General features: G+C 38.8%; 1 long non-coding RNA gene across 1 annotated transcript; it reads left to right on the top strand.

Moving 5' to 3' along the window:
- Positions 1–10705: 10705 nt before the first annotated feature.
- On the top strand, positions 10706–13290 carry LOC126826960 (uncharacterized). The gene is made up of 3 exons (XR_007682477.2): positions 10706–10935; positions 12370–12505; positions 12917–13290. It is a non-coding gene; the product is annotated as an uncharacterized LOC126826960 (long non-coding RNA).
- The last annotated feature ends 688 nt before the right edge of the window (positions 13291–13978 follow it).

The raw sequence follows: 13978 nt of genomic DNA on the forward strand, positions 1-13978 counted from the left end.
CGCGCTGTATCGTAAGGTCTGTTATTGAGACAACTGGCGTGGTTTCGATTCCCCGGTTGTACATGACAAGAAGTAGGGTCGCCTATCGAACAAAATGGGTTTTCTACGGGTCCTCCGGTTTCCTCCCACTCTAAAGACCCCAACGTGCATGCGAATTATGAAAATAAAATTGAACCATGTGTTAGGCCCGAATTGACATCTCAGCATATTCTCGCTCTAAAATTGTATCCATAAAGTCATAGTAATTTTGCTTTAAATTGTTATCCTTTTCAAATCTATGCAACAAGTTATTAAATCGCTTAAACGCATAATTACGATTATTTGGCAAACTAGGCCTACTGCCTTTAAAAGGTAAACACATTTCAAAATGATGCGATTCAGTTAAGTGAATAGAATCATTCATTTGATCAAGAAAACCTCGATCATCTTTGGATAAACGTGTACGTACATGGCGCCGCGATATCTCGTCCCAAACGAATGACTAGACACCATATATTGCCAGGCCCTCTGTCATGCACCAAAAACCGGCAGTTGTAGAATAGATCGTTAAACCCCCTTTTATGATCATCCATGTGACAGTCTATTCTCTCAGTGGCGTGGTTTCGAATCCCCGGTTGAACGTGACAAGGAATAGGGTCGCCTGTCCAACTTCGTGGGTTTTCTCCGGGTCCTCCGGTTTCCTCCACTGCTAAAGACCCCTAAGCGCAAGCGAATTATGAAAATAAAATTGAACAATATGTATGTCCCGAAAAGACCGAGTTTGTGTCGAGTGGACGTTAAACCCCATTTCTCTCTATTCTCTCAAGAATTCCCGTTCTTAGGTTAAACGTAACAATCAAAATTGGATAAGTCAAATCATTTGTTTTTTAAAAACACAAAGTCTAAAACCGGACCTAGAATTATTATTGGTCCTTTTTTACAGAGAGAGAGAGAGGGGGGGGGGGGGAGAAAGATTAAACAAATCAAGTAAGGAAATAATTTAAATTTGTGTATGGAAAATTCCACTACATGTAGTATGATTCACCGACGTAAACAAAATCCAACTACGTGGTTGGTAACATATTGTTGTGTTAATTTAATAAAAATCCATGTAAATTCATGTAAAACATGTTGAATTCAGTTTGATATTTTCCAAACAATCAATAAGCTGATGCAACGATTAAAGGCCCTGTCCAGGTTAGTATTCTTCCTTTTGGATACCAAATCGCTGGAACTAACCTGCTTTCTGGTTCTACCCCATTCCGCACAGTAGCAGGCAGTGGCGTGTAGAGAGGTAGATGGTCCTGGACACCAATTTCAGGGTTGGGCGTCCAATCAAATATTGAAATTACATTTTAAAGATAGGTTCCCAGAAAAGTATGGAAAGTAGAGATATCCAATCTTACTAGAAAAATACTGGATTCCCCGAAAAACACTCATGGAGCATATACAGGACAAAAATGTAAGGGTTCCCTCCCCTAATCAACAGCCCGATGATTAGGAATTTCTGCACGCGTGATGTCACAGGTCACACGCGAACATTGAGCGCTTGATGTACAAGTTGATAAACTTTATGTAGAGTTAGACGTTCAACACTTTCTGAGATAAAAAAGACGCGGGTAGTGGATAATCCGAGAATTTAATTAGGATTCGATATTTGTAATAAATAGTAAGCGATTAAAGACAACATCGTCTTATGTATGCAATGAATTCTCCTCTGATTTCTAAGAGAGGTAAGCCCCGTTACGTAAACATGACCTGGTTTGATCGAATTTTTATAGCAGGACATCCCTTCGCAATTACAATGTTTGAGAAGGATTTGAAGCAAAATTATGACAAATTAATTAGTTTGAATATGTTTTTAGTCCATATATACCATTAAATCACCCAGTTTGTACGCGGGGACCCATCGTTAATTTTGTTGTACAATATACATAATGCAAGAGCCAAATCTGCCTATATTGCAGGTCTTTCTTTATTCCTGAAATGTTATCTAAATTATTAAGTAGACATTAATTAACTAATCCAGACCATAATCATCGCTCGATGGCATCGCTAGGCTGCGCTGTTTATTGGATTAGGTTCCAATTTGCTGTTCGACTTCCATTCATAATTAAATCATGAAATGGATAATCGAGACTATGATTTTTTATCCTATCGACTTGAGTAATTATGAGTGAGAACCTCCAGCTCTTTATCTGATCTCCCATAATGTATCTTTAGTATAAATACAAAGTTTATTTCATCTGATATTTAAAATATCTTCCTTTCTCACATTTCTTAGCTGATTACTATAGGTCATGTAGCTGAGTCTTGTTGGCATACAATCAAGGAATTAGTCCAAGGCATTACCAAACCTCTACATGCTACTAATCCAACCCAGCATTCTGGTAACTTTTTAGAGAAAATATGTATAGACAGATTCTACATAACTACCTCCTAATGCGACTAATCATCATTTCGGAATTGCATTTAATGTATGTCTTTCATCTTTACTTATTCAAAATGTCTTCCCGTCCCATATTCGGGGCCACGGTGGCTAAGTGAGTAAGAAGTTGGTTCTCTAGCCTGGAGATCACGGGTTCGCTCCCGGTGTTGGCCGAAAAAATTCATCGGAATTTTTCCGGCTTGGTGTCCCCTTGTCAGTGGTGCAATCGCCGTTTGGATGGGACAAAGAAACAGAGGTCCCGTGTACACATTGGCGTGCAAGTAAAAGATCGATGTAAGAGTAGACCGTAACGCCGCTGTCCGGGCAATTTTCCCCCATAGCTCGTTTTCATTAGCCCAGTCGGAGCAGAACAGTAGGACGTTAAACCCTAATTTATTTCATTTCTGTAGTTTCAAAATTTCATGACCTCGTAAGATATTATTGGTAAGAGAATATCAGTGCTTGTATTTACTTACTCTGATTGGAGGTACAAAAGATTACTACATCTATTAGTTAACACAATAAAGGTTATTAGTTAAAGACCCAATACCACTCTTGTTGTAACTGAATATGTCCCAATCTTTATTCTGGTCAACAAATTGTACTATTTTACAATATTCCAATTAATTGATGATACAAATTTCATCTTAACACACCTAATTTAAAAAATTCGAAAAATTCAACTAAATGATTTGAAAAGCCTGACGTAAAGCTTTTCAAATGTGACTTGGATTTAAAAATATTTTTGAACCTTTTAGACAAGTAAAATATGATTTAATGGTTAATTTACACAACAGGTAGGACACGAACACATCTAGTACTAAGAATAAGGCTATTTTTTATTTTCTGGAGTAGTCAAGCCAGCAAGAGTGTTATTGTCCCTTTAACAATGAAATACCTATCACCATAACCAACAGTACTTTTTTGTCATAAGTAGTTTTATGTCTATCGCATATTATGTACCCGTGGATTGACCAAAGAGTACTTACAATATGAACATAGTGAAATAAAACAATAATATTTTTACTGGTGAGAAATGAAACCTACCTTCATGATGTTTATATTGGACATATGGACATCCTTCCTTTAGTAATTGCAGTTACAAAACAAATGTATCTGTTGGAATAACATGGTTTTTACGAATTCATTATACCATAAAATATTAATGTGCTAATTTAATAACCACCGTTTGCAACAGAATATTACGTTTTGCTAACAAAATGCAATATCGGGATGTAATATCTAAATTGATCTGATCCGATGTTTAGAGTTAATGTCATATGAATTATTTAAATAAAATGAAATGGAGTTTAACTTCCTACTGTTCTGCTCCGACTGGGCTAACGAAGACGGGCATACGCCATACTGTGTGCTATGAGGGAAATAACCTACTCTTATATCAAAGTCCAACTGCCATGTGATCTTGTATAAACGGGACCTTTGTTTTTCGTCCTATCGGAATAACTAGACAGCTGTCCGTCCTGCACCACTGACAAGTGGGAACCACACCGGAAAATCTGGATGAACTTTCTCGGCCAATGCAGGGAGCGAACACCCGACCTCCAGGCTAGTGAACCAGTGTCTTACCCACCGTGGCCCCAATATGGTAAGCGGAAACACTTGTAAATTATTGAAAATGGTTGAGACCTACCTTCATACTGACGATATAAGTGAAATTACGTAACAATTGCATCTGTTGCAAAGCATTAATTATCATTAACCATCGTTTAATTGTGCGTGACATTTAGATATAATCTGATCCGATATTTTGTTTTAATGTCAAATCGTCCCTTGAGTAAGATAAGGTCGTAAGTGACAATTATTTCATTTCGAGATAATCGCATTTAAAGGTTTCAAAATAACATCACTAAATGATGTTTTAATATTTTTTTTAGCTTTTTGAAACTTAACCATAACTCCTCTAACAGTTTAACATGCAAATATCACACACCGGTTTTCAGGTGTTTTCTGCTCAAAATTTCACTTACGACCTTACTTTACTCAATTCTGGTTCGATATTTTGTTTTAATGTCAAACGCTTTATATTAATTATAACTATTTGAACCACAGAAACGGGCGTGATATTGACAACATGGGTATAGACACTAATGTCTTGATTTGTTCTCCGATGAGGGGGGGGGGGCAAATGGTTAGCACGTGCGCGCTGTATCGTAAGGTCTGTTATTGAGACAACTGGCGTGGTTTCGATTCCCCGGTTGTACATGACAAGAAGTAGGGTCGCCTATCGAACAAAATGGGTTTTCTACGGGTCCTCCGGTTTCCTCCCACTCTAAAGACCCCAACGTGCATGCGAATTATGAAAATAAAATTGAACCATGTGTTAGGCCCGAATTGACATCTCAGCATATTCTCGCTCTAAAATTGTATCCATAAAGTCATAGTAATCTTGCTTTAAATTGTTATCCTTTTCAAATCTATGCAACAAGTTATTAAATCGCTTAAACGCATAATTACGATAATTTCGCAAACTAGGCCTACTGCCTTTAAAAGGTAAACACATTTCAAAATGATGCGATTCAGTTAAGTGAATAAAATCATTCATTTGATCAAGAAAACCTCGATCATCTTTGGATAAACGTGTACGTACATGGCGCCGCGATATCTCGTCCCAAACGAATGACTAGACACCATATATTACCAGGCCCTCTGTCATGCACCAAAAACCGGCAGTTGTAGAATAGATCGTTAAACCCCCTTTTATGATCATCCATGTGACAGTCTATTCTCTCAGTGGCGTTGTTTCGAATCCCCGGTTGTACGTGACAAGGAATAGGGTCGCCTGTCCAACTTCATGGGTTTTCTCCGGGTCCTCCGGTTTCCTCCACTGCTAAAGACCCCTAAGCGCAAGCGAATTATGAAAATAAAATTGAACAATATGTATGTCCCGAAAAGACCGAGTTTGTGTCGAGTGGACGTTAAACCCCATTTCTCTCTATTCTCTCAAGAATTCCCGTTCTTAGGTTAAACGTAACAATCAAAATTGGATAAGTCAAATCATTTGTTTTTTAAAAACACAAAGTCTAAAACCGGACCTAGAATTATTATTGGTCCTTTTTTACAGAGGGAGAGAGAGGGAGGAGGGGGGGGGGAGAAAGATTAAACAAATCAAGTAAGGAAATAATTTAAATCTGTGTATGGAAAATTCCACTACATGTAGTATGATTCACCGACGTAAACAAAATCCAACTACGTGGTTGGTAACATATTGTTGTGTTAATTTAATAAAAATCCATGTAAATTCATGTAAAACATGTTGAATTCAGTTTGATATTTTCCAAACAATCAATAAGCTGATGCAACGATTAAAGGCCCTGTCCAGGTTAGTTTTCTTCCTTTTAGATACCAAATCGCTGGAACTAACCTGCTTTCTGGTTCTACCCCATTCCGCACAGTAGCAGGCAGTGGCGTGTAGAGAGGTAGATGGTCCTGGACACCAATTTCAGGGTTGGGCGTCCAATCAAATATTGAAATTACATTTTAAAGATAGGTTCCCAGAAAAGTATGGAAAGTAGAGATATCCAATCTTACTAGAAAAATACTGGATTCCCCGAAAAACACTCATGGAGCATATACAGGACAAAAATGTAAGGGTTCCCTCCCCTAATCAACAGCCCGATGATTAGGAATTTCTGCACGCGTGATGTCACAGGTCACACGCGAACATTGAGCGCTTGATGTACAAGTTGATAAACTTTATGTAGAGTTAGACGTTCAACACTTTCTGAGATAAAAAAGACGCGGGTAGTGGATAATCCGAGAATTTAATTAGGATTCGATATTTGTAATAAATAGTAAGCGATTAAAGACAACATCGTCTTATGTATGCAATGAATTCTCCTCTGATTTCTAAGAGAGGTAAGCCCCGTTACGTAAACATGACCTGGTTTGATCGAATTTTTATAGCAGGACATCCCTTCGCAATTACAATGTTTGAGAAGGATTTGAAGCAAAATTATGACAAATTAATTAGTTTGAATATGTTTTTAGTCCGTATATACCATTAAATCACCCAGTTTGTACGCGGGGACCCATCTTTAATTTTGTTGTACAATATACATAATGCAAGATCTAAATCTGCCTATATTGCAGGTCTTTCTTTATTCCTGAAATGTTATCTAAATTATTAAGTAGACATTAATTAACTAATCCAGACCATAATCATCGCTCGATGGCATCGCTAGGCTGCGCTGTTTATTGGATTAGGTTCCAATTTGCTGTTCGACTTCCATTCATAATTAAATCATGAAATGGATAATCGAGACTATGATTTTTTATCCTATCGACTTGAGTAATTATGAGTGAGAACCTCCAGCTCTTTATCTGATCTCCCATAATGTATCTTTAGTATAAATACAAAGTTTATTTCATCTGATATTTAAAATATCTTCCTTTCTCACATTTCTTAGCTGATTACTATAGGTCATATAGCTGAGTCTTGTTGGCATACAATCAAGGAATTAGTCCAAGGCATTACCAAACCTCTACATGCTACTAATCCAACCCAGCATTCTGGTAACTTTTTAGAGAAAATATGTATAGACAGATTCTACATAACTACCTCCTAATGCGACTAATCATCATTTCGGAATTGCATTTAATGTATGTCTTTCATCTTTACTTATTCAAAATGTCTTCCCGTCCCATATTCGGGGCCACGGTGGCTAAGTGAGTAAGAAGTTGGTTCTCTAGCCTGGAGATCACGGGTTCGCTCCCGGTGTTGGCCGAAAAAATTCATCGGAATTTTTCCGGCTTGGTGTCCCCTTGTCAGTGGTGCAATCGCCGTTTGGATGGGACAAAGAAACAGAGGTCCCGTGTACACATTGGCGTGCAAGTAAAAGATCGATGTAAGAGTAGACCGTAACGCCGCTGTCCGGGCAATTTTCCCCCATAGCTCGTTTTCATTAGCCCAGTCGGAGCAGAACAGTAGGACGTTAAACCCTAATTTATTTCATTTCTGTAGTTTCAAAATTTCATGACCTCGTAAGATATTATTGGTAAGAGAATAACAGTGGACTGACAGAATCTAATTCTAATCCTACCCATGCCCCTAGGTATCTACATTCAGAAAAATCATCGGTTTTCTTCTACTTTACGATCAACTATATTGTTATTAATTTATACCAACATTAAAACATTACTCGGCACATGTGTGCCCCTAGGCTACGGGCACCTGGACAAGTGTCCAAGCTGCCCCGACTCTCACGGACCCTGTCTATATTGCACATACTGTTATTATTACAGATTATCTTTTAATAAGGCATTGGAGCAACAATGTTTTATCAATACCATTGATCCTAGAAGTGTTATCACATCCAGTGAACACGCGAAGAAACAAGACTTGGTAACATATTTTATCACCCAATAATACATTCTACAGTAGATATCGCTTGTGTAATAAATTTCATAATCTATATCGCTTTACATGAATTTGATTGGTCAGTTAAAAAGGAACTACTTTTTTGTATTTTCAAAAAACAGTTCAATTTTTATTAAAAGTAATTCCTTTTTTTAAAATTAAAAATGAATTATTTTCATTTAATTGATATTGATGGAAACACTGGCTCAATATAAAGGACTTTGCAATGGTTGAATTGCTCTCAAGAAATGATGTATCACTACGCCGTAATGTAATCAGGTTCAGTAAAAGTGAAGTCTATAGCAAAAAATTATATTTATTTATTTGTGCACGTAAGAATGGATTGGGCGATAAATAAAATCTCCTACTCGTCTTTTTTGATACCAAAAAATATCAACACTCGTTGATAAAGTAAAAAAGAAAAACCTCAACAGAGCCTCGTTTTTTGTTACTTTATCGTGTTGATATTTTTTGATATCAAAAAAGACTTGTAGGAGATTCTCTATCTAGATACCAGGAGTCTCTTGAGACAAACTATATCATACACAAAATTTTTGCTCTGTTGGTAGTAAAGAAAATAAAGTACTTTTGCACGGATGTTTGCATTTTGTACCTGACGGTACGTGTCCTCCCTAATCAATGTCACGGAATGCAAATCTACCGCTTCAGGGGCTACCGTTACCATGTCGACATAAGCATCTTCAAATGCTTGTACATTTCAACTCCAGCCAAACCGCAATTCATCACATAAAGTAGCAACCACATGTATTGTCTTTGATGCAGGACGGAGGGCCTGACAAGGACAGCTGTCTAGTCGTTCGGATGGGACGAAATACCGAGGTCCCGTGTACACATTGGCGTGCACGTAAAAGATCCCTCGACAGTTGGAATTAGATATAAGAGTAGGCCGTAGTGCCGCTGTCCGGGCAAAATTTCCCTCATAGCACACTGTATGGCGTATGCCCGTCTTCATGAGCTCAGTTCGGAGTAGAACAGTAGGACGTTTAAACCCCATTTCATTTCATTGCGTTTCCTATAGTTTCAATAAACTACATGTTTAATCCAGCAACCGTACTATTTTAGCAAAAGCTGCTCATTTAATGAAGTCTGCGATATCACCTCGGTGGAAGCGGACGTAAAATACAACTTACCCATCATTTAATGAAAATCAAACACACATGTCTTAGAAATCATTTAGATTACAGCACTCCTCTGCATATGTAGAGCCAATAGCAAATGATTCCTTATTTGCTTGTCTTGCTGTACCCATTTTCCATGATGGTAGATTATGTGGTTAGGGGTATCCCTCCAGAACATGTACATACCAAATATGCCAGTACCGCGATGCAGTATCCCGAAAATGGTAAACGGACCTCGCAATTTACTATATTATGACGAAGTCTTGCAGAGTTATGCCTATTCGTAAGTTTAGGTTTTCGGTCTCAGGTTGTAGGATAGGGGTACTTACACCTGCAAATGGTGTAAGGAACCAGTTAACATCACTGGGTGTATCTACAAATGAGAGAATGAGAGAGGGAGAGAGAGAGACACACATGGGGTTTAACGTCCACTCGACACAAACTAGGTCATTTCGGGACTAACATATGGTTTAATTTTATTTCAATAATTCGCTTGCGCGTAGGGGTCTTTAGCAGTGGGAGGAAACCGGAGGACCCGGAGAAAACCCACGAGGTTGGACAGGCGACCCTACTCCTTGTCACTTTCAACCGGGGAATCGAAACCTCGCCAGTTGACTCAATGATAGACCTTACGATACAGCGCGCTCGTGCTAACCATTCGGCCATCCAACCCCCCATGAGAGAATGACAAAACCTTTTTAGGTATTGTTTTTTAGTGTAGGGTTAAACTTTTAGGATGTCATTCAGTCCACCCAACTCCACCAAAAAACCATTTCTTGTAATTGTTTGGGGGTTGGCTTCCTCCTTTTCATAAATTGACTGATGTATTAAAAGACCTTGGCCCGTTTTTCACAAAACATTCTCAGACTTAAAAATTTACTCCAAATTGTTGGCCTTATTTTAACTAAAATATAACCCTTTATAAAACTTTTGTTGTTTTAATATAAGTGTTTATGTTTCTGGATCAAAGATTTTTCTCATAGTGATTGAAAGTTAAGTATATTCTTAACTTAAATCAGAGAATACCAAATACTGCCAGAAACCACCAACAAACCTTGTCTTGCATCCTTTTGGGGTTGACCCCCTATTTTTCATAAATAGACTGACCTCTAGGTCTGCTCCAACTGGGCTAATGAAGACGGATATACGCCATACTATGTGCAGCATGAGACATTTTCCAACTGTCATGGGTTTTTACAAATATGTACACTGAACCTCAATTTTTCGTCCCATCCAACAACACAGCCTCTTGCCATCGTCTTGATATTGCCAAGTCGGTGCAGAACAGTAGGACGTTAAACCCCATTACATTTGTGCCTTGCCAGGCACCCTATCCTGCACCAATGACAATGGTGGAAACATAACTGAAAATCCTGATCGAACACGGAACCTCCAGTTTAGCGAGCCAGTGTATTATTCGCGGTTAAAACGAGATTAATCAATTCTCAGCGCTGTTATAAAATAGATTGTATATGGACACCAGAAACTAAACAGATACGTAACTGATGTGGTTTCACTCAATTCACATGAACACGTGAGACTGGTTATCGAATCAAATAGTGACACCAAACCTCCACGTACACAACAGGAAAAATACCCCCAAAGCAAAGCAAGACAAGCCCAAACTATCTTTTTAAAAAATCGATGAATGACGTTGATGATTTTAATCAAAATCGTTAAACAACATGTTAACATTTCAGCAACTTGTAACTTTTCTATTTCTGTAAAATATATTAGCAGCTGTCTACCTTTGATTTGTATAAAAGACACAGCTATCTCTGAATTAATCACTTACCTTTTTGATTTCTGTACTCCGTATAGTCGTTGATCTGAAAGATTTATCATCATGCGTTTTTTGCTGACCGTTCTTCTCTTGGTTGCTGTAGTTATGATTGTTGCTGAAGCCAGACATGGCAGTCGTCGTAGACGTCGTGCTAGACATAACAGACCATCGTTGAGAAACGTCAGCTGTGAAAGGGTAAAGAATGCAGGTGTTTGTGAGAGATGCTGTGGTAAGACTTTGTATATTGATCCTAATAACTAAAAGCGCGTGGTTTCTGAAGACGCAAAGCGAAATACATGAAATGAAATGGGGTTTAAATGCATTTTGCATACCGATAGTTCATTGGCCAATCACGCTATTTTACCGAAATTTCGCCTAATAGTTTGGATGCAGCTATGGCGGGTGTGGCGCCAGGCAGGGTAAGCTTACTCTTCCGGACACCTGTTACCACTGTTTGTCGTGTATTTTGTACACGAGGAGCAGTCCATTTGCTGATTACACTATTTTGCTTGAATACACTATTTTGCCTATAACGTTTTTAGGACTTCGATTTCTGTCTTATGGTTGGGATTGTTCGTACTTGGTTTTATTTTATTCCTACTGTTCTGCTCCGAACTGGGCTCATGCATACGGGTATACGCCATACAGTGTGCTATGAGGGAATATTGCCCGGACAGCGGCACTACGACCTACTCTTATAGCGAATTCGAACTGTCAAGGGACTTTTTTCGTGCACGCCAATGTGTACACGGGACCTCGGTTTTTCGTCCCATCGAACGACTATGCAGCTGTCCTCGAAACCCGACCTCCAGGCTAGCGAGCCAGCGTCTTACCCACTTAGCCACTGTGACCCCAAGGCTCAAAGCAGAAAGGCGTGGAGGACAGGGGAGGGGAACATGGGGTTTGCGACTTGAAAATTAGACTACTGTCTCCTGCACTTTGGGACAGGTATCGACAGTCGAAAAAGTACATCAATACCTGTAAATACTATGGTCATAAAATTGCGAAAGAATTAGACTTGAATGTTTGTTGGTTTGTCTAAGTTTAGCTTGCTGCTTGCACGTCGGTTTCAATAGACGATCGGATTGAACGAAATGAAATGAAATAGGGTTTAACGTCCTACTGCTCTGCTCCTATGCTGGGCTAATGAAGACGGGCATACGCCATACAGTGTGCTATGAGGGAAATTTTGCCCGGGCAGCGGCACTATCGCCTACTCTTATATCGAAATCCAACTGCCAAGGGATCATTTACGTGCATTCCAATGTATATACGGGACCTCGGTTTTTCGTATCATCCGAAGGACTAGACAGCTGTCCTTGTCAGGCCCTCCGTCCTGCATCACTGACAAGGGGGAACCACGCCGGAAAATCTGGATGACCTTTCTCGGCCAATGCAGGGATCAAACACCCGACCTCCAGGCTAGCGTGCCAGCGTCTTACCCTCTTAGCCACGTGATCCACCCGAGGTCCTGTGTACATGTTAGCATGCATTACATAATATCCCTTGACAGTTGGAATTCGATATAAGAGTAGGCGGTAGTGCCGCCGTCACGATAAATTTCCCCCATAGCGCATTGGTGGAAAATTTGCAACATCGAAATATTATCGGTGGGACGCTTTGCTTTAAGCCAATGCATTTAGGTTTTTGTTTTACATTTTAGACCCGTGTAAAAATGTAGAGTGTTGTGAACCTTTAACTTGTTCTGGAGGTGAATGTAAATGCAACGGTCAGGTCTGTGGGGACAATGAAACGTGCATGATAGCTGATCCTGCTGTTGGTGCAATTTGTGTCGAAAAGTAAGTTTACTTCTTGTCATGGCAAATCTGATTTAAAAAGAGTGATCTACATTTGGTAGAAAGTTCGGGAATAAAGATAAATAATTGAGCCTTCGAACGATGTGTTATTTGTGTCTAATCTTGATATTCCATTTGACTTTTAAAAATAGTTATGTCCTTGAAGTAAAGGTCAGAATTCCCTGGGTGCAAATTTGGGCGTTGAAAGAGAACAAGACATGGGTTTTTTTCAACTATGTTCTCAATTGTCAGAGGTGGAAGTGCCCGTAAAAGATACCTTGGTGGTCGGAATTCAAAGAAAAGTAGACAAAAACCTAGCTGTGCGGCCAAAAGTTTGTTTGTTGTATTGCGCGTAAAAAAAGAATCTCTTACTCGAGTCTACGACATGCTAAACATTAATCTTTTCTCTTTCAGTATTCTAGGTGGTGGGGGTGGGAAAAGATAAGCAAACCAAAAATTCCAGACCCTTTAAAAAGCAAAAACAGATGTGATTTTCAACTTACTTCAAGTCGACAAACCTATAGTATACACTACAGTCTAGAAGACCAACACCATTTCCGCTGATATTATAATATTGTAAAAGAAGAAAATAAATGCTCCGAAACTATGTCTTGGTGCATCAGGTTTAACAAGGACAAGTTTCAAACGTTCACCTGAGTCATGTCGCTTAAATTTCTTGACTCATGTTGATCCACAATCGGCAATTCGCAAATATTCCAGGCATCATAGAATTCTTGCTTTACAATATCATTTTAAATATATTATAATAAATGAAATTCACATCGGTTTTTCAGTGTTTGTTATTTAATGACAAGTTCATATTGTGTTTTATAAGGACTGCGGTGTGGCAATTATTTGTGTAAGGCTGTCCTTACATAATATTATTTATACATCGTTTCGTTTTATTGATCGTAAAGAAATGACATGAAATGGGCTATATGGAAAATTTTATCAACCAGCAATTGTCGAATGTCTGAATGTCAAAAGTCTCGATCTAATTGGAATAAAACAGATTGAATTGGAACCCGGTGCTGACAACCATATGTTTTTTTCCTGTCATCTAAAAAAATTGAAAGATCCGATTTCTGCCCCCCCCCCCCGGAAACAGAAAGAACACCCGATCAATTTATTAAAATAGTTTTCTGATACACTTCTTCTAAGTTACTCAGATCAGTATTATCTACAGTCTTCGACTCGTTGGCCGGTGTTGTTATCTTACCGTGAAAAGATGCGCTTCTGATATCTAACATTTAAGACAACATGAAAATTTTAAAATTGGCACACAAATCGCGTGCAATAATGCTTTCGATCTCCATTTGTAATTAAGGGACTTGTTGAACGAGATATACATATCCCACAAGAGATGTCAACAGGGTTTGGGCACATTATTGTTGCCGGTGGGTGGGGTGGATGGCTGAATGGTTAGCACGTACGCGCTGTACCATAAAGTCTGTCATTGAGTCAACTGGCGTGGTT

The sequence above is a fragment of the Patella vulgata genome, chromosome 7 (assembly GCF_932274485.2).
Source record: "Patella vulgata chromosome 7, xgPatVulg1.2, whole genome shotgun sequence".
NCBI classification, from domain to species: Eukaryota; Metazoa; Mollusca; class Gastropoda; family Patellidae; genus Patella; species Patella vulgata.